Genomic DNA, 25,880 nt, shown 5'->3' with positions numbered 1-25,880 from the left:
ATGTGTGACACTTTTTTGCAGCCTAGGTGGGCAAAGGGGCCCATATTCCAAAGAGCACCTTTCGGATTTGACAGGTCATTTTTTTCAGAATTTGATTTCAAACTCCTTACCACACATTTGGGCCCCTAGAATGCCAGGGCAGTATAACTACCCCACAAGTGACCCCATTTTGGAAAGAAGAGACCCCAAGGTATTCGCTGATGGGCATAGTGAGTTCATGGAAATTTTTATTTTTTGTCACAAGTTAGTGGAATATGAGACTTTGTATGAAAAAAAAAAAAAAAAAAAAAATCATCATTTTCCACTAACTTGTGACAAAAAATAAAAAATTCTAGGAACTTGCCATGCCCCTCACGGAATACCTTGGGGTGTCTTCTTTCCAAAATGGGGTCACTTGTGGGGTAGTTATACTGCCCTGGCATTTTCCAGGGGCCCTAATGTCTGGTAAGTAGGTAAATGACCTGTGAAATCCGAAAGGTGCTCTTTGGAATGTGGGCCCCTTTGCCCACCTAGGCTGCAAAAAAGTGTCACACATCTGGTATCTCCGTACTCAGGAGAAGGTGGGGAATGTGTTTTGGGGTGTCATTTTACATATACCCATGCTGGGTGAGAGAAATATCTTGGCAAAAGACAACTTTTCCCATTTTTTTTATACAAAGTTGGCATTTGACCAAGATATTTATCTCACCCAGCATGGGTATATGTAAAATGACACCCCAAAACATATTCCCCAACTTCTGCTGAATACGGAGATACCACATGTGTGACACTTTTTTGCAGCCTAGGTGGGCAAAGGTGCCCAAATTCCTTTTAGGAGGGCATTTTTAGACATTTGGATACCAGACTTCTTCTCACGCTTTGGGGCCCCTAAAATGCCAGGGCAGTATAAATACCCCACATGTGACCCCATTTTGGAAAGAGGACACCCCAAGGTATTCAATGAGGGGCATGGCGAGTTCATTGAAAAAAAAATTTTTGGCACAAGTTAGCGGAAATAGATTTTTTTGATTTTGTTCTCACAAAGTCTCCCTTTCCGCTAACTTGGGACAAAAATTTCAATCTTTCATGGACTCAATATGCCCCTCAGCGAATACCTTGGGGTGTCTTCTTTCCAAAATGGTGTTATTTGTGGGGTGTTTGTACTGCCCTGGCATTTGAGGGTCTCCGCAATCATTACATGTATGCCCAGCATTAGGAGTTTCTGCTATTCTCCTTATATTGAGCATACGGGTAATGAGATTTTTTTTTTCCGTTCAGCCTCTGGGCTGAAAGAAAAAAATGAACGGCACAGATTTCTTCATTCGCATCGATCAATGTGGATGAAAAAATCTCTGCCAAAAAAAGAAAAAGGAGGGGAAAGGCGTCTGCCAGGACATAGGAGCTCCGCCCAACATCCATACCCACTTCAGCTCGTATGCCCTGGCAAACCAGATTTCTCCATTCACATCAATCGATGTGGATGAATAAATCATTGCCGGGATTTTTTTTTTTATATATACAAAGTGTTTGCCAAAGTATATGAACACCGCCACCTCCTCAGCTCATATGCCTCGGCAAACGTATCTTTTACTGCAGAGGAGAAATCTCGTCTTGCAGCGCCGCATACACCGACTTGCGTGTAATCTGACAGCAGCGCAATGCTTCTGTCCGAATGCACATCAGTGCTGCAGCTAGTCGATCGGTTGGTCCACCTGAAAGGTAAAAAAAACAAAACAAAAAAGAAAAAACCAGGCCGCAAAGCAATAACTTTATTAACTGTTGAACAGAACATAGAAACTTTTTTTAAACTTTTTTAACTGAACATTTAACTTTTTTACTTACCGGTATTTTTTTTTTTGTTTAGTTTTTTTTACCTTTTATAGAACAAACCTCTCCTTCCCCATGGGACAATGTGCAAAGCGCAAATCGCCCAAAGATGTGGCGAAGTACGTTATGCACTTTATCCCAGGTGAAAGGAGAGGTTTGCAGCAGCTGTGAGTGAATGGGCCCTAATAGCCCTGTGTGCCTGTCCTGGTGAGATGTGATCCCTATGCTAGGTGTACCTGTGTGTGGTACTTCCGGAAACACTCTCCATAGCATAGGGCAGGGTGGTCAGCACAGTCAGGACAGAAATAGCGGGTGTCACGCCTTATTCCACTCCTGCTACAGACACGACATCTTTTTCGGGGTGACGGTTGGGTTGAGGTACCAGGAACGACACTGGGGAAATGTCGCTCGTGTAGACGGCTAACTACACTGGTGGATGGGGCCACGGAACCTCCTGGGTAAAGGAGGTTCTCGATGATCTCTTCCTGGAATTTGAGGAAGGATCCTGTTCTCCCAGCCTTACTGTAGAGAACAAAACTATTGTAGAGCGCCAATTGAATTAAATATACAGACACCTTCTTATACCAGCGTCTGGTTCTGCGGGAAACTAAATACGGAGACAACATCTGGTCATTGAAGTCCACCCCTCCCATGAGCGCATTATAGTCGTGGACACAGAGGGGCTTTTCAATGACACGGGTTGCTCGCTCAATTTGGATTGTCGTGTCTGCGTGAATGGAGGAGAGCATGTAAACGTCACGCTTGTCTCTCCATTTCACCGCGAGCAGTTCTTCGTTACACAAGGCAGCCCTCTGCCCCCTTGCAAGACGGGTGGTTACAAGCCGTTGGGGGAAGCCCACGCGACTAGTTCGCGCGGTGCCACAGGCGCAAATCCGTTCTATAAACAAATGCCTAAAGAGGGCCACACTTGTGTAGAAATTGTCCACATAAAGATGGTACCCCTTGCCGAATAAGGGTGACACCAAGTCCCAGACTGTCTTCCCACTGCTCCCCAGGTAGTCAGGGCAACCGACCGGCTCCAGGGTCTGATCTTTTCCCTCATAGATCCGAAATTTGTGGGTATAGCCTGTGGCCCTTTCACAGAGCTTATACAATTTGACCCCATACCGGGCACGCTTGCTTGGGATGTATTGTTTGAAGCCAAGGCGCCCGGTAAAATGTATTAGGGACTCGTCTACGCAGATGTTTTGCTCAGGGGTATACAAATCTGCAAATTTCAGGTTGAAATGGTCTATGAGGGGCCGAATTTTGTGGAGCCGGTCAAAAGCAGGGTGGCCTCTGGGACGGGAGGTGGTATTGTCGCTAAAATGCAGAAAACGTAGGATGGTCTCAAATCGTGTCCTGGACATAGCAGCAGAGAACATGGGCATGTGATGAATTGGGTGCGTTGACCAATATGACCGCAATTCATGCTTTTTTGTCAGGCCCATGTTGAGGAGAAGGCCCAAAAAAATTTTAAGTTCGGAAACTTGGACTGGTTTCCACCGGAAAGGCTGGGCATAATAGCTTCCCGGGTTAGCGGTTATAAATTGTGTGGCATATTGGTTGGTCTCTGCCACGACTAAGTCCAAGAGCTCCGCAGTCAAGAACAGCTCAAAAAATCCCAGGGCCGAACCGATTTGAGCCGTCTCAACCCGAACTCCAGACTGGGCGGTGAAAGGGGGAACTACTGGTGCGGCTGAAGTTGGTGACTGCCAATCAGGATTTGCCAGCACCTCAGGGACTCTAGGGGCCTGTCTTTGCGGTGGCTGCGACGGGGTAACTATTGCACGTGCCACCGTACCAGCTTCAACTGCCCTTCTGGTGCTCGCTACTTCACCATGTTGTACGGCAGTGCTGGTACTAGGTCCAGGAAGGGCTGCGCTGCTGGTGTATGCCTCACCACGTGATCCGGCAGCGACAGCCCCACTCTGCTGCTCTTGAAGCGGATCCTGCGTAACCTGTGGTCTAGCGACATGGGGCCGGGTACGCCTGGTGCTGCCAGGGACCTCCACCTCCTCGTCCGAACTTTGGGTCAGAGAGCCACTGCTTTCCACAGGTTCATATTCTGACCCGCTAGATTCGTCAGATGAGGGTTCCCACTCCTCATCCGACTGGGTCAGAATCCTGTAGGCCTCTTCAGAAGAATACCCCCTGTTTGACATTTTGGACTACTAAATTTAGGGGTATTCCCTGAGACTACCCAAGAAAAAAAGCAAACCTGTCTTACAAAGGGGAGGCTAGCGAAGTACCGGAGGCTGCTGCGGTTGATAAAAAATATCAAAACTGATTTTTTTATCGCCGCAGTGCGTGTAAAATGAATGTGCAGTGATCAAAAAATAATAATTTTTTGTCACTGCGGTGGGGCGGGCGTGGGTGAACGCACGTGTGGGCGACCGATCAGGCCTGATCGGGCAAACACTGCGTTTTGGGTGGAGGGCAAACTAAAGTGACACTAATACTATTATAGATCTGACCGTGATCAGTTTTGATCACTTACAGATACTATAAAAGTACAAATGCTGATTAGCGATACGCTAAACAGCGAATAAAAGTGATTGTGGTGCGGTGGGGTGGGCGCTAACTGACGCTAACTACCTAACCAAGGGGCCTAAACTATCCCTAAAACCTAACAGCCAATACCAGTGAAAAAAAAAAAGTGACAGTTTACACTGATCACTTTTTTTCCTTTCACTAGTGATTGACAGGGGCGATCAAAGGGTTAATTGGGGTGCAGGTGGGTGATCTGGGGCTAAGGTGTAGTGTTGGTGCTACTCACAGTTCAGTCTGCTCCTGTGCTGGATCCAACCGACGAAAAGGACCAGCACAGGAGCAGACAAGCCATATAACAGATCATATTTACTAATATGATCTGTTATATGACTTTGGATTGGATTTTTTGAAAATCGCCAGCCTGCCAGCCAATGATCGTTGCTGGCAGGCTGGTGACGAAATACTTCTTTTAATTTTGCCGGCCCGCGATGCGCATGCGCGGGCCGGCTTTGAGCGAAATCTCGCGTCTCGCGAGATGACGCGTATATGCGTGACTCTGCGCAGCGCTGCCACCTCCGGAACGCAATCCTGCGTTAGGCGGTCCGGAGGTGGTTAATAATGCCTGATCAGTCAGAAAAATGCTAAATGGATCTGGCACTAATCCAGCACTAATACATTCCTATGGGGGAAAAAAAAAGATTCGGCATTCAGGCAAATGCTCAGTTTTTTTGGCTGGAGATAAAACCGTAGCATGCTGCGGTTTTATCTCTGTCCTGATCAGTCAAAAAGACTGAACTGAAGACATCCTGATTGGATTGCCCTCCATTCAGAATGCATGGGGGGAAAACTGATCAGTTCTTTTCCGGCATTGAGCCCTTTTGACGGAACTCAGTTCCGGAAAAGAAAACCACTAGTGTGAAAGTAGCCTTACTTATAATCGTCATCACTCATTATAGATTTTCAATTTGTCCTAAACAATGTCGGTTTTGGGATAAGTTGTACAGAAAAAAGAAAAATTGCAACCGTGATGTGGTGCGTTATGAGGAGAGGAAGCAGCAGCATGGATATGTCGGTGCCTGCCGCAGAAGGTGACAAGGACGCCGGATACTTGGCAGACTACCAGCACTTATAGAAATCGCGCGCACAAGACACAAGCTATCCCTACAAGAGAACCATCCAGCTCCACCAACTCCCTGTCACACAACAAGCGGGAACCCCAGTTTACTTCCGGCTCCAAAGCAGCAGCGCGCATGCGGGATAGGCGCTCTAAGCCCCGCCCCTCCCGCTGATTGGCTGCCGACGCTGCTGTGGCAAGGCAGGCGTCCTGTCAAAGCAGAGCCCGCCGCACAATGCCACGCCCGACATAGACTGAGAGGGAAAAAAAAAAAAGAAAAAAAAAAAAAAAAAAAGGAGAAGAAACCGCCCAGCAGCAGAGGAAGGAGAGAGAGGAGCGAACAGCACAGTGACGCGGCGGAGGTGTAGTTTGACGCGGTGTGTTACGTGGTGGGGAAGAGAATAAAAAAAGCCCAGCGAGATCCCAGCCGCGAACGAAAGCAGTGACGGAGGAGAGGCAGTGTAACCCGGTAAGAGGAAGGAGGAGGAGAGGGAGAGGCTGGAGGAGAGACGTGGAGCAGGCCGCAGCACCGGGCTCTCCTCCCAGACATAAGGGCACACTCCCGCAGGCTCGCCGCTTTTTACCGAGCCTTTTCCCGGCATTTGTTCTCTTATTTTTTTTTTTTCCTCCCGCGATGGTTTAGTGTAAATCCGTGCGCGTGCGGCCGCTGCCCCGCGCTGAGCGAGGAAGGCTGGGGCCGGAGCCGCGGAACAAAGGATAATGGCGGCCGGCGGCGGCCTGGACCGGGGGTGTACACGGGGGGCACCGGAGGGCTCCAGACCCTTCCAGTTCTCCTGCTGCCGCTCTCCCGCCTGCGAGTGAGTGTCAGCTCCTGGGCTCACCTTGCCAGGGCCAGGTTTGGTCATTGCTGGTTTTGCATTATTATTATATGTAAAATCAGAATTCACCGCAATCTGCCCCTGGTAATCTGCATTTCTCCTGACCTCAGGGATGTGATCTCGCCTGTAGTCTGGCCATCAATAAACGTGTTGTGCTGCAGCGTCTGTGTGCGATTCTTGTGCGACAGATCGCCTCCTGTGATGTAGTGGAAGCCTTTGGGGTGCTTTCTGTAGGGGTTCAGCTCCTTGCCCACTCATAGCATGGTGCAGTTATGGGCATTTTGTATCTGTTTGAGCCTTTTCCGTCTGCGATCCTTTGTTTTAGACGAGAAAAAAAGTACAGGATGTCAGAAATGGCTAAAACGGCTGCAAAATGTCCGTAACTGATGGACAGGATCCGTTGTTTTCTGTTCTTCTGATAATCGTAAGGACGGGAAATGGAGATGTGGACCCCCCCATTTATATGGCGTCATAACTTCACTGCTCTCTGAGAAGATGAGGATCAGGTGGTTGGATTTGGACATGTCCAATCTGTTGGATGGCGGTAGAGATTGGAAGGGGTAGCTGGTCGGCTACATAGCGGTTAGGGTACATGCATACATTTGCACTGGTATTTTATTTTTTTTGCGATGCTTTAAAATAAACACGTGTTTTTTTTGTTTTCTGGTGTTTTTCCAGCACTTTGTCTCTTTTTTTCTGTTTTTATTTTTTGCAGTGTGCCCCCCTAGTGTTTTCCTTGTCATATAGACAAGGTGATCTGAAAACAGTATGTTTTTGAAAAGAAGCCAGAAATATATAAAAAAAAAAAACACCAGGAGCAAAAAAATGTTTGTGACCTGTGTCCCTGACATCTGGAGCTGGTGTTTTACCACTGCTTGGCGTCCTTACACATGAATTTGGCTCCGGCAGTTTTTGCTCCAGTAAGGCCTCATGTACACAGCCGCAATCTGCCGTCCCCAATGCACAGGCAACATCAGTGCGGATTCAGCAGACGGATCTAGGCCCATCCAACTTGAATGGGTCCGTGACCTGTCCGCGCCACAAAAAAGGATTGCATGCACTAGTTGTTTGCGGAGTGGAGGCACGAAACCCCACAGAGGCACTCTGTAGTGGCTTATCAATGCGTTCGTATCTCACAGCTCCTTTGGAAAATGATAGGTGGAATCTGATTGGTTGCTGAGGGTAATAAGCCAGTTTGCTAGGTCCCCCAGTATCTTACCACTAGCGTTGTTTTCTTCATGGCATTTTTCCCCTATAGAGGTGTTGTCAGAGAGCCTGGAAATGCACCCACCACCCCCCTAAAAGCTACAGCATGTGTAGTTTAAAAAAATAAATAAAATCAAGAAGGGTAAAGAACACCCCCAAATGACCAAAAACACTAGGGAATTGTCTGTCACTTCAGATTTCCCATAGACTTTGAGCTAAGGCTGCTTTCACACTGGCGTTTTGGTTTCAGTTTGTGAGATCTGTTTCAGGGCTCTCACTAGCGGTCCAAAACGGATCAGATCAGCCCCAGTGCATTCTGAATGGATAAGGATCCGTTTGCCTCCGTTCTGCCTCCATTCCGCTCTGGATGCGGACACTGAAACGCTGCTTGCAGCTTCTTGGTGTCCGCCTGACGCTGCGGAGCCAAACGGATCCGTCCTGACTTAGTGTAAGGGAACGGATCTGTTTTCACTGACACAATAGGAAACGGATCCTTCCCTCATTGACTCTCCGTTTTGACTCAGACTTTTTTTTGAAAGAATAATGCAAACGGATCCGTTCTGAAGGGATACAAGCGTTTGCATAATCGGTACGGATCTGTACCAAACGCAGGTGTGAAAGTAGCCTAACACCTGGAGCTGGCATTTGTACAGCAAAGAACGCCAGGAGAGATCTGTGTGACAGCAGCCTTAGCGCGGGCTCACAGCACCATTATTTTTCAGTTCTTCTGATGCGTCAGAAGGAAAAGAATATCCTATACAAAAAACGGCTCCTGAGACAGTTACGCACTTTTGACATCCGTTTGAGCAGTTTCCGTCAGATCTGTTGTTGGACAAAAAAAAGTCCTGCATTGCCCTTTAAAATGGTGCAGCTGCGGGTAGGGTTTCAGAGTTATTTTATGCACTTATATAGCGCTACTATATTCCTCAGCACTTTACAGACATTAGCATCACGCTGTCCCCGGTGGGCCTCACAATCTAAGGTCCCTATCAGTATCTTTGGAGTGTGGGGAAGAACATACAAACTTCGAACATAGGACCCTGGTGCTAACCACTGAGCCACCATTCTGCCCATATGCATTGTGGGCTCTGGGGAAAGCCGTTTAGTCAAATATTCAAAAACTGTTTGAAATCCAGTCCTGAGAAAGAACTAGATATTGATGGCCTATATCAGCCAGTCTCCGCACAGCACCATATTGCTGCTCAGGCCCATTCACAACTGAGCTGCCCCTAGGGCGTGAGACACGTGTGGCATGTACGGTGATGTCACTGGCCTATGAGGTCTAAGCGCTCATGGAGCGGAGGATGGTTCATCAATATCACATTTCCGGATAACCCCTTTAATTTATTATTTTAGAAAATCTATTGCGGTGATGCCAGTGTATAGAAAAAGTTCTGATGTCCATTGCTTGGGGAGATTTATGAAAACTGACCTATCGCTGCACAGCATTTTAGTTCATATCCTGCTGTTCTGTCGTTGGTTGCTACGGACAACAGACAGTTTGTCTTTTAGGCGGTTATCACAAATCGCCTGTGTTTAGTTTATTAACCCAGCACTTAATTTGTTGTTTTTTTTTTTTTTTTTTAGTTTTTTTTACTTAATTTTACAATAAAGTTCAAAGCAACCGTCTTGGTTTTCTTTTTGTATCTGTGTATTACTTTCTGTCAGGCGGGAAAGGTATTTCTGTAGGTTGAGGCTGTTCCGGACATTCCTGTGACTTACCAGCTCGCGATGTGTATTACTGTGCCCTGCAGGGAAAACGTCTTGTGTATAAATTGGAGTTTTTCATTAAGGCCCCTTTCACACGGGCGAGTATTCGGCGCGGATGCGATGCGTGAGTTGAACGCATTGCACCCGCACTGAATCCTGACCCATTCATTTCTATGGGGCTGTGCACACAAGCAGTGATTTTCACGCATCACTTGTGCGTTGCGTGAAAATCGCAGCATGCTCCTCTTTGTGCGTTTTTCACCTAACGCAGGCCCCATAGAAATGAATGGGGTTGCGTGAAAATCACAAGCATCCGCAAGCGGATGCAGTGTGATTTTCACGCACGGTTGCTAGGTGATGATCGGATCGGGGACTTGATCATTATTTCCCCTTATAACATGGTTATAGGGGAAAATAATAGCATTCTGAATACAGAATGCATAGTAAAATAGCGCTGGAGGGGTTAAAAATAAAAATTTAACTCGCCTTAATCCACTTGTTCGCGCAGTCGGCATCTCTTCTGCCTTTAACTGTGAGCAATAGGACCTTTGATGTCACTACGCTCATCACATGATCCATCACCATGGTGATGGATCATGTGATGGACGCAGTGACGTCATCAAAGGTCCTATTGCTCACAGTTAAAGACAGAAGAGATGCCGGCTGCGCGAACAAGTGGATTAAGGTGAGTTAAATATATATATTTTTTTTCTTTACCCCCTCCAGCCCTATTTTACTATGCATTCTGTATTAAGAATGTATTATTTTCCCTTATAACATGGTTATAAGGGAAAATAATAGCAATCTACACTACAACTAACCCAAACCTGAACTTCTGTAAAGAAGTTCGGGTCTGGGTACCACAGTCGGTTTTTTATCACGCGCGTGCAAAACACATTGCACCCGCGCGATAAAAACTGAACATCTGAACGCAAGCGCGGTCAAAACTGACTGCAATTGCGTTCCTACTTGCGCGGGTTTGCCGTGATGCACCGGGACGCATCCGGACACGCCGTGTGAAAGGCCTTACGGTATACACAGACGGGCAGATCTGACACTAGCGATTGTGTGCGGTCACAAAACGGAAGACATCCTGATACATCCTGAACGGATCTCTTTCTATTCAGAATGCATGAGGACTAATTGCAATGGTTTTTTCCCGGCATTGTTATCCTCTGCTGGATCTCAATACCGGGAACCAACAGCGCAAGTGTGAAAGTAGCCGTACCAATAATAATCTCTTAGAGGTCATAAAAGGAAAAGACAAAGCAGGCTACCATGTAGTAAATCGGCTAAAAAGTCCAGTTTAGACATTTTTCCACCAACTACTGCAGCCTTTTTATGGCACAGACAACCTGATTGAGGACAAATATTCAGTGAATAGTAGATCTGCTGTTGTATTTTTCAGTCATGCTGAACATAAGGTCTGCATCTATGAAAACCCTAGACCTTTTTTGTTTAAGGCTTCATTCACACGTCCGCAATGTGTTTTGCGGATACACGGAGACACGGATCCGCAAAACACGGAAAGCGGCAATGTGCATTCCGCATTTTGCGGACCGCACATTGCCGACATAATAGAATATGCCTGTTCTTGTCCGCAATTGCGGACAAGAATAGGACATGTTCTATTTTTTTGCGGAAACGGAAGCACGGATGCGGAAGTGCGGATCCGCAAATGTGGATGCGGACAGCACATTCCGTCCCCATAGAGAATGAATGGGTCCGCACCCTTTCCGCAAAATTGCGGAAAGGATGCGGACACATTTTGCGGACGTGTGAATGGAGCCTAACACGACAAATTCCTTTTTTTTCCCAAGAGGACAACCTTCACAGACCAACCTTAGCTGGCAAGTCATTCAGAAAAGGATTTCTGAAATCCCTAATGTAGGCCCGCTCGTAAAGGGCTTCCAGTATGCACAGGACTGACCTTTGGTGTCGTTCATCAAGTTGTAAAGGTCCCTTTACACGGGCCGACACACAGCCAGATATATGCTAACTAGTGTTCATAGCAACGCTCATTATGGGTTATCTGGCAGTGTAATGGTGCCGCTGATGAATGAGCGAAATGTTTAGTCATCAGGTAATTGAATCATTTGTGCAGGCACATAAGTATTTGTTTGCCAGTAGTATATTGTGCTGTCTAAACGCGCTCTGCTGCTGGCAAATAAGTTGGTATGGGGACAAGCAATGGCATTAGCGATCACTCCTCCCCATACTGTGGAGGAGATTGCTGTATGCTATAGCAGCAGTCTCCTTCACTGACAAGAAGGCGGAGCAGTTCCTTTCTGACAATTGCCTGCTGAATTGTCCTGTCCAAAGGGACCTTAAGTCCCCTGAAGCTTGCTGTCCTCTCTTTATAACGCAAGAGGACAGATGTACAAACTCGGAAGAGAGCTTTCTAAAGCTGGCCGTACAAGAGATGCCTGTCGGACAAACACTTGTTTGGCCAACGACGCTCTCCTCCTCCCATATCAATGCACACTCTGCCTGGCCAAGCATATATGTTGGACCTGACCCATACATATTAGATGGTCAGTCAAACCTTGAAGGCTATGTACACCTTTGGGGGCATTATTATTGCATTATTCTCAATTTGAGCTAAACATTTTTTTTTTTTTTTTTTTTACATTGGTCTTTATTAAAAATATGGCCCTTTTTTTTTTTTTCTGTACAGAGCTGACATGCCCTTTGGATTTTCTGCCTTTTCCGTCAGACCAGGAGCAGACGGACTCCTTATCTCTGCTCTCTGACATTATAATCACTCATTATAGCTCAGTTCTTATCTTACTGATAAGATTGTGGCTTAAATAAGTGTTTATGACCTCTTAGTAGTTTGGAGAAGAGGGTTATTAGATGACCTGCACGAAGTGAAAGTACCAGTCACACAGCTAGAAACAGTTAACCCTTTGGCTGAATATTTTTAATAAAGGTCAATTGAAAATAAGATTTTTAGCCAAAAATGAGTAAAATCATAAACAAAAATTGCTTTCAAAGGTGTACATAGCCTTTAAAAGGGCTATTCGCACCTGGGGGCCTTTCAGGCAGACCTCAAACCATGTAACTGGACCTATGGAGGCGGCTCCCCACCGCTGGCTTATGGCTATTTTGCGCAACTGCTCACCATCTGCTTTGACATGGGTCATGTGGCTCCTTCAGCCAATAACTGGCACCTCAGCGGCCACATGACCCGTTTTAGACCAAATTTTGATACGGCGACCAGGAGCGAAGGGGCCTGAACTCAGCAAGGAGGAGCAGGTAAGTGTGCTTCCCTCCGCAAGTTCAGCCATGTGAGTTTGGGGTCTGCCTGAAAAGATCCCTGATTGGCCATAAACATTAGGCAACTAGTGGCAGATTTCAATGACAGGCAAATATATGTATGGGGCAGCCCATCGTCTGATAGAAGTATATTTGATTTTGAAACTCAACCTTTTGCTCTGCTGACATGTGCTGCTGATAGTGGTTTTTAGCAGCCTCCCATCCCCTTCTGTATGATGGTAAACACGCATGTTCATAGGGGAGATTACTGTCAGGAAGTACCTATGCAAGGCCAGCATTACATGGAGTGTAAACTAGCAGACAATATAAAGGGTGATTAATAAAAAGTCTCCACTTGTGGCGAAAATGGGCTGCTGGAACACAGCCACCAATACATGATATAAACTGTTAGGATGACTCCTGTGCATCACCATGTGCGGTCTACTTAGCATGTATGATTACATTCATGAGCAGAAAGGGATAACTGGGAAGCTGCACACAGGTAAACGGAGCACTCTAGCTTGTAATATGGCACACCAGTACTTTCTGCATACTGTAGTGGGACATGCAGCTTTGCTTAGAATAGTGGACACCATAGGGAGCGAGGGAATTTTATTATAAATATTGGGATCATTTATTATGACTCCTTACCCCAGTTCCTGGCATAAATAATTTGCACCGGCCATTTTGTGACTTTTTAAGCAACCATGTGCCTAAATGTAGGTGCACGCTGCATGTTTTGTCACCCTCAACACTGGGAAGTGATGGGGTCATTACCATCAGTCCAGGAATATTCACTAACATTTACACGTCCACGTAAATGACAATTGAAATCCACTCCGTTCAGAGGCTGGAGTAAATAGGAACACAGACTGGTGGAGTAGGGGGGGGAATGATAATGCGTCTTATAGGACGAAAACAGGCAGAAGAAAATGGCCGCCACATTGCATGTGCCCGATACATCGCAGGCTGTACTGCATAAGGACAGAAGCCTGCGATGCACCGGTCATCGATCCTGACATGTAGGGTACCTGGAAGAAAGAGCCCGGAACTTCTGTGTGCAGGGGAGAGCCCGTCCGGCAGCGCTCCTGCCCATGTGTTTGGAATATGGACAGTGCGCTAAAGCAGGGAGATGATGGACGGGACCAGGCTTTCCTTTCATACTTGCCTGTTCTGCCTCTACGTCCCATGTGACTGGTCCATTGTACGTGCGACCCTGTACAGTAGAAGGCCAGTCCACAATTTGTCAGTGCTGTAGTCTGCAGTATCTACAATGCAAAAGAGGCTTTCCTGTGAAAAAGGTACCATTAAAGTGCCCCCAATAAATGTCAGCAGATTCCCCATAAATTTTAACACACACCTTTTAGTTAACACTTTTTTTTTTCTTATTTTCCTCTAAAAACCTAGGTTCATCTTATGGTCAGGTGTGTCTTATAGGGTGAAAAATACGGTAATTTATGTTGAGGTCTGCGCCTCATCACATATTAGGGGCATCCTGCAGCATGGGATATAAGAGACTGGCAAAAAAAACTCCTAAATGACTCCCATTGTGTTCCAAATACCTATCACATCAGCAGTTCCATTCATGGGGAGCCATTGGGGACAGGAAGAGCTCCCTAACTGACTAGATGCTGTGGTTGCTATTGACTGCAGTATGTAGGGAGTTAAAAGCTACGGACACCTTCGGGGGCAATTTTTGTTTATAATTGCCATTTTTGGCTAAAAATCATATTTTCAATTAGCCTTTATTGAAAAATATTGAGCCACTCTGTCACAAAGGGTTAACAGTTTTTCTGTGTGACTTTCACTTTGTGCCTGTTATCTAATAACCCTCACTACTAAGGCCCCTTTCACACGGGCGAGTATTCCGTGCGGATGCGATGCGTGAGTTGAACCCACACTGAATACCGACCCATTCATTTCTATGGGGCTGTTCACATGAGCGGTGATTTTCACGCATCACTTGTGCGTTGCGTGAAAATCGCAGCATGCTCTATATTCAGCGTTTTTCACGCAACGCAGGCCCCATAGAAGTGAATGTGGTTGCGTGAAAATCGCAAGCAAGTGCGGATGCGGTGCTATTTTCACGCACTGTTTCTAGGAGACGATCGGGATGGGGACCAGATCATTATTATTTTCCCTTATAACATGGTTATAAGGGAAAATAATACAGAATGCATAGTAAAATAGGGCTGGAGGGGTTAAAAAAAATTAAATTAATAATTTAACTCACCTTAATCCATCTGCTCGCGCTGCCCGGCATCTCCTTCTGTCTCCTTTGCTGAACAGGACCTGTGGTGACGTCACTCCGGTCATCACATGATCTTTTACCATGGTGATGGATCATGTGATGACCGAAGTGACGTCACCACAGGTCCTGTTCAGCAAAGGAGATGCCGGGCTGCGCGATCAAGTGGACTAAGGTGAGTTAAATTATTATTTTTTTAACCCCTCAAGCGCTATTTTACTATGCATTCTGTATTCAGAATGCTATTATTTTCCCTTTATAACCATGTTATAAGGGAAAATAATACAATCTACACAACCCCGATCCCAAGCCTGAACTTCTGTGAAGAAGTTCGGGTTTGGGTACCAAACATGCGCGATTTTTCTCACGCGAGTGCAAAACGCATTACAATCTTTTGCACTCGCGCGGAAAAATCGTGGGTGTTCCTGTAACGCCCGTCTGAAAGAGGCCTTAGAGGTCATAAACACTTATTTAAGCCACATTCTTATCAGTAAAATAATATTGAGCTATAATGAGTGTTTATAATGTCAGAGATAAGGAGCTTGTCTGCTCCCCAGATGACGGAAAAGACAAAAAAAATCCACAGGCTGCTACTAGAGCATCTCAGCTCTGTTCAGAAAAAAGGATTCCATATTTTTAATAAAGACCAATTTGAAAGCAGCAGGGATCAGAGTTATCCCAGCTGTTACAGCGGGAGCCCCTTTTTATTCAGTGCTGGACTCCCGCAGTGATCTGGAGCAGCCTCTGTAAAGTCTGTTTATCTGTCTGTGACCAAGGGACAGAACAGAACACTGAGCTGATACAGTGCTCCGGACCAGAGAACTTCTAATATGTATAGAAATACAGATTTATGAAACTAGCCTTAGTGGTTTTAGAAAAATGTTCTGTGCCCAGAGAGCGACTGTTGTGTGGGAGCGCAATCTCTTGCTAGCTAACGGAGGAGACCGACTCTATTACATGCAGCAATTTCCTCCGCAGCATGGGGAGTAGTGATGGCTATGCCATCGTTCGTCTCCATACTGTCTAGTGCAGGGATCAGCAACCTTCGGCACTGGAGCTGTGGTGTGAGTACCACCCGAAATTGGTAATAAAACTTAAGTTACCCCAAAATGGTGTTACTAAAAAATACAATTTACCCATCAAAAACAATCTCTTTTATATGGCTACATAGGACAGAAAAATAAAAAAAGTTATGGCCAGAAAATAAACTTGCAGTATTTCGTTCATGTCCTTGGCTGAAAATGCTGAGGAGTATTATTACTGTTTTGGAAAACTATAGCACTACCTCTGCCAGAGAACCAAAGAGCCACAGTAGAAAAAAAGTATTATATGTCCCATAGTCTTTCAGCTAACAACTAGAGCTGATGTTCTTACCTCCGAGAAAGCCACTAACATCACCACTGAAACCTGTGTGAAGCCACGCTTATAAACGGTCTACGAGTCTCTGGCACTGACTGTAGGCAAATTGTGTGTATTGTGTTATAGCACAGACCCCTGGACGAAGGCACATCGAAACCTGCGTTGGGATGGGTGCCATCCCGGTTATAGCATCAGTCCTAATAATCCTTGTGTTATACCATACACTGCTATTTATTATTGGTGTACCATCCATGTAATGTATATTGAATAAAATCAATTATTGTTACTCTACAGCATAAATTGGTTCTAATTTTTGTAGGCTGTTTATGAAGATAAATGTTCCAGTATATTACTGTACCTCCACATATGGGATGCACAGCTGCAAGCGATAAGGCCCCTTTACACCGGACAATTCAGCCGGCGATTGTCAGAAAGGAAGCAGTGAAGGAGACCTCTGCATTTCCAATTCCCCATACAGAATAATTGTTTGTCGGCAGCAGAGCGGGTTTAGACGGCACAATCTGCTGCCAGCAAACCATAACTTAGGGCTCTTTCAAACGAGCGTGTCCCTTGTGGGAATTGCGCGTTGTGTGAGAGGGATGGTGCGTTCTGAATGATTGATACTGCCGTGTACCTGTCTGACTTTTCTGTCAGTGTGATCGTGAGACTGCTGTTTGCCTCTGCCTCCCCTTTCTGTGTCAATCATGATACATGACGAGATTATCTGGCTGAGATTCGGCCTGTGTAAAGGGGCCTAGAGGAGACCTTGCAGGTGCATCCTGCCAACTGATTGCAGTTGTGCAACTAATAGAGAGATTAACTTCCATTTCTGATAATGGAGAGCAGGCTGTACTGGTGCCTGTGGCTAGGAACGGTCTGTTCTAATGATTTGCTGGGGTGCACTTGGCTCATCCACTAATAATTAGTGTTTATGGTGTGTGCCACAAGTTGCTTGTAGGAAAGCCCCTTTATGGGTGATTTGACACACCGCCATTTTAGGGAGAAATGGTGCAGTGTTTATCATGGGTTTTTCTTTTGGTCAGAATCGCTGCTGCCAGATGCTTGCTGAAAGTCAGCAAGTTGTTTTTGTTTTTTGCCATTTTTTCCCCCCAGAATGTTCTATTGTACCTTTTCCCCATACAGGACCTTTTCCATTGACTTCTCTTTTGGGGAAGGAGGGGGGGAACCAGGGTGGATAAAAATCAAATCATTTTTTATTTAAATATTTAAATCAGATTATTATTTTTTTTATATATAAAATGCTTTTTGAGAAAAATATATTACCGTCCAAAGGTTATTCCATCATGAATTAAAGATGAGTTTTTTAATTATGTAGAATAAGGCTGTATATTTTTTTGGTAAATAAATTCCATTAATCCATTCACAATGTCATGCTCTTCCAGAGGTTTTTGTAAGGGTACTTTCACACTTGGGTTTTTCTTTTCCGGCATAGAGTTCCGTCACAGGGGCTCTATACTGGAAAAGAACTGATCCGGCATATCCCCATGCATTCTGAATGGAGAGTAAGGGCTCTTTCACACCTGCGTTATTGTCTTCCGGCATAGAGTTCCGTCGTCGGGGCTCTATGCCGGAAGAATCCTGATCAGGATTATCCTAATGCATTCTGAATGGAGAGTAATCCGTTCAGGATGCATCAGGATGTCTTCAGTTCCGGTACGGAACGTTTGTTGGCCGGAGAAAATACCGCAGCATGCTGCGCTTTTTGCTCCGGCCAAAAATCCGGAACACTTGCCGCAAGGCCGGATCCGGAATTAATGCCCATTGGAAGGCATTGATCCGGATCCGGCCTTAAGCTAAACGTCGTTTCGGCGCATTGCCGGAGCCGACATTTAGCTTTTTCAGAGTGGTTACCATGGCTGCCGGGACGCTAAAGTCCTGACAGCCATGGTAAGTGTAGTGGGGAGCGGGGGAGCAGTGTACTTACCGTCCGTGCGGCTCCCCGGGCGCTCCAGAGTGACGTCAGGGCGCCCCAAGCGCATGGATCACGTGATCCATGTGATCACGTCATCCATGCGCATGGGGCGCTCTGACGTCATTCTGGAGCGCCCCGGGAGCCGCACGGAGTGTAAGTATACCGCTCCCCCGCTCCCCGCTCCTACTATGGCAACCAGGACTTTAATAGCGTCCTGGGTGCCATAGTAACACTGAAAGCATTTGGAAGACGGTTCCGTCCTTCAAATGCTTTCAGTACACTTGCGTTTTTCCGGATCCGGCAGGCACCTCCGGCAACGGAAGTGCATGCCGGATCCCAACAACGCAAGTGTGAAAGAGGCCTAATCCATTCAGGATGTCTTCAGTTCAGTCGTTTTGACTGATCAGTCAAAAGATAAAACCGTAGCATGCTACGGTTTTATCTCCGGCGAAAAAAAAACTGAAGACATGCCAGATCCGGCATTATTTCCCATAGGAATGTATCAGTGCCGTATCCGGCATTCAAAATACCGGAATGCCGGATCAGTCCTTCCGGCCTGCGCATGCGCAGACCGGTAAAAATGTGAAAAAAGATAGACTGATCCGTATGCAAGCGGAGAGACGGATCCGCTCTTGCAATGCATTTGTAAGACGGATCCGGATCCGTTTCACAAATGCTTTCAGTCACATGCGGATTCCGCGGGCAGTTCCGACGACGCAACTGCCCGCCGGATCACACAGCCACAAGTGTGAAAGTAGCCTAAGATTATTGGGCAGTTTCTCTGCCTACAAGATATTATCACAGATGCTTGGTTTACTTTTGCAGTTATCAAAACTGAATTTGACTCAGCAGAGATCACATGCCTCTTCTTCACAGCAAAAATTTTATAACATGAACAGAGTTGAGAAAAATACCTTAATCCTAACTTCTACAAACCTATGAATTCAGAATCAACCTAATCAAACGAATATGAAAAGTTGTTATTCTAAAAATCTTCATCTACCGGTACTTGCATATTATAAGTTATACCAGCAAGAATTAGTCTTTATGTAGAAAACTATGATTTTAAATCAAGCCTAACTGACTAGTGATTTAAATCAGTTTGATTTAAAACAAATCCACCCTGGGGGGAACTAAAATAAACTCATTGAAATTCATGGAATTTTTTTTGGACAAGCTCTCTGAGATCACAGTATTGCCTGTACAGGCGTCATAAACTCTCTTAAAAAAAAAGAAAAAAAAAGTCTCTTGATATAGGGCCTCATGCTCACAACCGTAAATGTTTTGTGGTCGGAAAACCATGGATCCCAGCTGTGTGCGCCCTGCACTTTCCTGTTCCGCACTATTGTAGAAATGCCTATTCACGTTCCCAATACAGACAAGAATAGAACATTTTCTATGTTTTTCTGGAGTATTTTTACTCCTCTGGAAGAAATGTAGTGTGGCTACTTTGTCCAATTCCCCCCCCCCCCCCCCCCCCCACTTCAAAAAAAAAGTTACAACCGTGTGTACATGAAGCCCAAGTGCTTTTTTTATTGAAAACTAAACTATGGTACATTGATGGACGCAGCCTCCACTTAGCATATCCACGCTGAGACCTGGTATGTAAAGTAAAAGCCCTTGCCTTGTGTGATGCAGCACAGGGTAAGGGGCAGCATCGGAGCATGAAACCCAGACAACCTCTTTAACTTTGTCTACATGATTAATGCCATGTGCTGAAGCGAGACAACCCCTTTAAATTATTGCAATCCATGGAAGAAGCAATAAGACTATTGCATTTTAAAGTCCCCTAGGGGGACACTAAAGTATGTGTTAAGAGTTTTTAAAAATATAATATAATTATTATTTTTTTTTTTTACTAAAAAGTGAATTAAAAAAAAAAAGTTATGGGGCTCAGAATAAGGTGATCAAAGAACAAAAAAAAAATTTAAACATTTTTTTTTTTTAAGTATTAAATGTGGTATTTCTGTAATCGTACTCAACCAGAGAATGATGGTAACAGGTTTGCCGTACAGTAAAAACCAAAGTCATAAAACTATGGCAGAATTACCTTTTTTTTTTTTTTTAACTTCCCATAATGTCATATGCCATATAAAATGGTCATATTTGTCCTGCAAAAAACAAGCCTTCATACATTTAGTTGTGTAAACGGAAAATTGCTCCAAGAAGGGAGGGAATATAAAATTTAAATGACAAGAAATGTAGTTGCGTGGGTATGAAAATGTATAAAACCAGGTCAAGAAATGCAAAAACTGGGGGGAAAAAACAATTGTTGTTGATGAACTAAGAGGAAGGCTTAGAAAAATACAGTGGGGCAGTTTTACTAAGGCAGTCTAAAGATACGTGAAAGTGTCCATAACGAAAAATGGCGCTCCCACACGGAGTGTGATTTCCGCACAGGAAACACTCATCTGAAAGAGGCCTTAGACCACAGCTTGGTATAAATTACGCATCAAGCACTGGTGACATGAAGAGCCCATGTCACATTGAATCTAATGATTGTCAATGTGGTTGCAATGTGACACGCTATAACTGCCAGTTGCAGAGAAATCCAACACTGATGAATTTCTGGTCACACACAGCTGCCTTCACAGACCACAATGCAGTTCACCTGCAACGTGGGACTTGGCTGTGTTTTTTATAGCCAAACCACAGCTCCCAGGTAGTCACGTGATAGCAACCTATTGTGATGCTTCTGAGACTTACTGTTGACACGTCGCATTGTACCCCCATTCTAAAACTTAAAGGGGTTCTCTAAGAATTAAGAAAATTAATATACATTAATATTACTTTATTATAAATATGTTCTCAATTACCTTTCATTAGTTATAATGGGCTCATTTTGTCTAGGGAGCAATCATCAGGGGAAATAAAATGGCAGCCGTCTTATTAGTACACACAAAACCTGTCCTAATCACACAAGAGGACTAGTTACTTCCTTAGGCCTCATGCACACGGCCGTTGTTTGGGTCCGCATCCGAGCCACCGTTTTTGCTGCTCGGATGCGGACCCATTTACTTCAATAGGGCAGCAAAAGATGCGGACAGCAGTCCGTGTGCTGTCCGCATCCGTTGCACCGTTCCGTGGCCCCGCAAAAAAAAAATATAGCATGTCCTATTCTTGTCCATTTTGCGGACAAGAATAGGCATGTCTACAATGGGCCGCCCGTTCCGCAGATTGCAGAAGGCACACGGGCGGCTTCTGTTTTTTGCGGACCGCAAAAAACAGCATGGTCGTGTGCATGTAGCCTAACACTGATGTAAAGATCTGCCGCCTCCTCCTCTCTGCTCTGCTTGTCAGAGATTATTATCCTGAATACAGTTTATTGTGATCTTCAGCTAAATCTCTGTAGGAATGGAGTTCATGAGGGGATGTGGCTAAGTAGCAGCAGCACTTGTATGCAGTCTCCATTACCACAGTCTGTCCTGTCCATCTTCTCTGTACTTCATGTCTCCTCATGAACTCCAGTCCCACGGAGATTCAGCAGAAGATCTTATCTGTATTCAGGATCATAATCCCTGACAAGCAGAGCAGAGAGGAGGATGAGGCAGATCTTTACATCAGTGCTGTGAAGTAACTTGTCCTGCTGTGTGATTAGGACAGGTTTTGTGTGTACTAATAGGGACAGCAGCCATTTTATTTCTCCTAATAATTGCTCCCCAGACAAAATGAACCATTATAACTAAGGAAAGGTATTTTTGGAATATAATTATTTTCATTTCTTAATTCCTGAGTACCCCTTTAAAGAGGACCTCTCACCACTCTTGACATGCCTGTTTTAATAGCTTCATGCATTCCCAATGGAATAACAACAATTCTGGAGCGTCTATTCTTATCGCCTTATGTTGTGCCATTCCTGTGTTATTTCTACTAGAAGTTATGAATGAATTGCTAACAGTCTGCAGTAAGGCTACAGAGGTGTGGTAACTAGTTGGGGTGGGGTGTATCTGTACCAATCAGTGCTACCATTTTCAGACTGTGCAGGTACACCCACCCCCCCAACTTGTTACCACCCCTCTGTACATTTACTGCAGACTGCTCGCAATTCATTTGTAACTTCTAGTAGAAATAATAATGCAATGACACAACATAGTCATAAGAATAGTTGCTCTGGAATTATTACATGGGGGAATGCATGTAGCTGTTAAAACAGGCAGGTCAGGAGGGTTGTCAGGGTCCTCTATAGGGGTTGTCCGGTTTTCCAAATACTGAAGGCCTATCTTCAGAATAGGTCATAAAAGTGGATGCAGCTATAATTTATGTAAATTATACGGTTATTGCTATATTAACCCCTTAGGGGCATAGCCTTATTTCACCTTAAGGACAAGGCCAGTTTTGACAAATCTGACCAGTGTGACTTTAAGTGCTAATAACTTTAAAACACTTTGTCTATCCAGGGCCATTCTGAGATTGTTTTTTCGTCACATATTGTACTTCATGACACTGGTTAAAATGAATTAAAAAAAATATATTATTTTTTTGCATAAAAAAATACCTAATATACCAAAAATTTGTAAAATTAGCAAATTTCAAGTTTCAGTTTCTCTACTTCTGTAATACATAGTAATCCCCCAAAAATAGTGATGGACTTTCATTCCCCATATGTCTACTTCATGTTTGAATTATTTTGGGAATGATATTTTATTTTTTGGGATGTTACAAGGCTTAGAAGTTTAGAAGCAAATCTTGAAATTTTTCCGAAATTTACAAAAAAACTATTTTTAGGGACCACTACAGGTCTGAAGTCACTTTGCGAGGCTTACATATCAGAAACCACCCAAAAATGACCATCTAAGAAACTACACCCCTCAAGGTATTCAAAACTGATTTTACATACGCTGTTAACCCTTTAGGTGTTGCACAAGAGTTATTGACAAATGGGGATGAAATTTGAAAATTTTAACCCATTTTTTTCCACTAACAAAGCAAGGGTTAACATACAAACAAGACTGTATCTTTAGTGCCCTGACTCTGCCGTTTACAGAAACACCCAATATGTGGCCGTACACTACTGTACGGCCACACAGCGGGGCGTAGAGTGAAAGGTGCGCCGTTTTGGTTTTTGGAGGGCTGATTTTTATGGACCGGTTTATTTACACCGTGTCCTGTTTCAACCCCCCTGATGCACCCCTGGAGTAGAAACTCCCTAAAAGTGACCCCATTTTGGAAACTACGGGATAAGGTGGCATTTTTTTGGGGACTATTTTTAGGGTACATATGATTTTTGGTTTGCTCTATATTACATTTTGTGAGGCATAGGTTACCAAAAATTGAAAATGCTGAAATGTCATCTCCATTTGCCATTAACTGTTGAGGAACACCTAAAGGGGTTAATAAAGTTTGTATAATCAGGTTTTGAATACCTGAGGGGTGTAGTTTCTTAGATGGGGGTCAGCTTTTAGGAGTTTTTACTCTAGGGGGGCTTCAAAAGGGACATGGTGTCAATAAAAAAGGCCATCAAAATCGGCCTTCCAGAAACCATGTCGGTCCTTTCCTTTTGCGGCCTCCCTTTTACTGATTCAGCAGTTTACGACCACAAATGTGGCATTTCTGTAAACTGCAGTATCGGGGTAATAAATATTAACTTTTGTTTGGTTGTTACCGGAAAAAAACCGATTGAAATGGAAAAGTGACAAAAATAGCGGTTTTGGCACCGTGTTTTTTTTTTTTTTGACCGTGTTAATCTGGGGGGTTAGGTCATGGGATATTTTTATAGAGGAGATTCTTATGGACGCGGCGATACCTAATAAGTCTACTTTTTTTTACAATTATTTAGGTTTTTGACTATATTATCCTTTTTGATACAAAATTTTATTTTTGGTATCTCTAAAGTCTAAGTGTCATTTATTTTTTTTATTTTTTTTATCCGATTATTTTATGTGGGGCCTCATTTTTTGTGGGATGAGCGGACGGATTTATTGGCACTGTTTTGGGGGCTATATAGCTTTTTGATCGCTTGCTATTGCTATTAAACCTTTTATTATGTAAGGTGACAAAAAAAATAAAATTTTTGCACCTTTTTTTTTTTTTCTTCTGGACCGTGTTAATCTGTGGGGTTAGGTCATGGGGTATTTTTATAGAGGAGATTATTACCGACGTGGCGATACCTAATATGTCTACTTTTAATAAATTATTTTAGTTTTTTTGGGTGTCTCAAGTCTGAGAACCATTTTTTTTTTTAATCCGTTGTCAGTGCTAAATTGGGATATAAATTTAGTACTCCATGGAAGTGTGGTAATCCCTGAAGCAACCGTCAATGCAGAGGCCCGGATGATCGGGCACGTGTCGCACTGAGTGGTGGTGTCCTTCCGTATCCCCCTCCTGCGACACACTCTGCACTTATTTTGGGTTCGTCCCTTCTTTCCAGTATGGGGGACCACACCTGGAAAGTGTTGGCCAGGGACGATCCGGGTGCCTCCATTTCCCGAGGTACTCCAGCCTGCTCTTTCCTGGTCCAAAAAGATCAGGGCCTTGAGGACTGCCTCATAGAACTGAAGGAATGTCCCTGTGTTGCCAGCGCTTGGGGACAGCACAAAAGAGTTGTACATGGCAACCTGCACCAAGTAGACCGCAACTTTTTTGTACCATGCCCGGGTTTTGAGCATGGCGTTATATGGCTTGAGGACTTGATCAGAGAGATCAACTCCTCCCATATACCGATTGTAGTCGACGATACAATCGGGCTTGAGGACCGTTGCCGTGGTACCTCGCACAGGGACAGGGGTGATGCCGTTACCATGAATTATGGACAGCATAAGGACATCCCTCTTGTCCTTATACCTGACCAGCAACAGGCTTCCAGTGGTAAGGGCACGGGTCTCACCCCTGGGGATAGGTACCTGGAGGGGGTGGGCAGGGAGGCTGCGTTGATTTTTCCGCACGGTCCCACAAGCGGACTTGGATCTGGCGGCAAGGGACTGGAACAAGGGGATACTGGTATAAAAGTTATCCACGTAAAGGTGGTAACCCTTATCCAGCAGTGGGTACATAAGGTCCCACACAAGTTTCCCGGTAACGCCCAGAGTGGGGGGACATTCTGGGGGTTCAATCCGGGAATCTCGCCCCTCGTACAAACGAAATTTGTAAGTGTACCCTGAGGTACTCTCACAAATTTTGTATAGCTTCACGCCATACCTCGCCCGCTTGTAGAGCCACCTTTTTGCGGCAATCACAGCTCCAAGTCGCTTTGGATAAGTCTCTATGAGCTTGCCTGCATCTTACCACTGGATTTTTGCCCATTTTCTCCTTGCAAAACTGCTCCAGCTCCTTCAAGTTAGATGGTTTTGCACTTGTGAACAGTAATCTTTAGTCTGACCACAGATTTTCTATTGGATTGAGATCTGGGCTTTGACTAGTCCATTCCAACACATTACAGTTTCCCCTTAAACCACTCAAGGTGTTGCTTTAGCAGGTGTTTGGGGTCATTGTCCTGCTGGAAGGTGAACCTCCATCCTAAGCCTCAAATCACACACAGAGTGTACAAGGTTTTGTTCAGAATATCCCTGTATTTAGCACCATCTTTCCCTCAACTCTGACAGGTTTCCCCAGTCCTGGCTACTGAAAAAACTTCCCCACAGCATGATGCTGCCAACAACCATGTTTCACTGTGGGGATGGAGTTCAGTTATCTTAGGTCTCTGTGCTGCCTCTCTGATTAATGCCCTCCTTGCCTAGTCGGTGAGTTTTGGTGGCGGGCCGTGTCTCTTGGCAGGTTTGCTGTTGTGCCATGTTCTTTCCATTTGGTTATGATAGATTTGATGTGCTCCTGGGGATCATCAAAGATTTGGATATTTTTTTTTATTTTTTTATAACCTAACCTGACTTGTACTTCTCAACAATATTGTCCCTTACTTGTTTGGAAGAGTTCCCTTGGTCTTCATGGCAGTGTTTGGTTAGGTGATGCCTCTTACAGGTG

General features: G+C 44.7%; 1 protein-coding gene across 1 annotated transcript in view; it reads left to right on the top strand.

The window, feature by feature from the left end:
- Positions 1 to 5,727: 5,727 nt before the first annotated feature.
- CREB1 (cAMP responsive element binding protein 1) overlaps positions 5,728 to 25,880 on the top strand; it is a 72,206-nt gene continuing 52,053 nt past the window's right edge. Inside the window, 1 exon segment of the mRNA XM_040440654.1 lies at positions 5,728 to 5,882. The gene's annotated coding sequence lies outside the window, so the exon portion shown is untranslated.

Source organism: Bufo bufo, chromosome 7 (assembly GCF_905171765.1).
Source record: "Bufo bufo chromosome 7, aBufBuf1.1, whole genome shotgun sequence".
Lineage (NCBI taxonomy): Eukaryota > Metazoa > Chordata > Amphibia > Anura > Bufonidae > Bufo > Bufo bufo.
Note: the sequence above shows the minus strand (reverse complement) of the source record. Positions and strands in the feature narration are given on the sequence as shown.